Genomic DNA, 270 nt, shown 5'->3' with positions numbered 1-270 from the left:
AGTACGTCTGACCTTTAATCTTTTTTGTAAAACTGAAAAATAAGCTTAAAGAGACATATGTGAACAGCTTGCACGTCTCAAGTACACACATTACTACATGAAAGAGAATTTTGACATGTAGTGCCACAAAGGCTGGGCACGTTTAACAAGGTTCAAGACGACACAACTTAAATAGCAGACAAACTTATTTCAAACAACATTTGAGCACAATAACACTACTTACGGACAAAGATACTTGAGGCTTGAAAAAAGATGAAGACCAGTGGTTCT

The sequence above is a fragment of the Poecilia latipinna genome, unplaced genomic scaffold, assembly GCF_001443285.1.
Source record: "Poecilia latipinna isolate Pla-1442-1.1 unplaced genomic scaffold, P_latipinna-1.0 Scaffold1464, whole genome shotgun sequence".
Taxonomy (NCBI): Eukaryota; Metazoa; Chordata; class Actinopteri; order Cyprinodontiformes; family Poeciliidae; genus Poecilia; species Poecilia latipinna.
Note: the sequence above shows the minus strand (reverse complement) of the source record.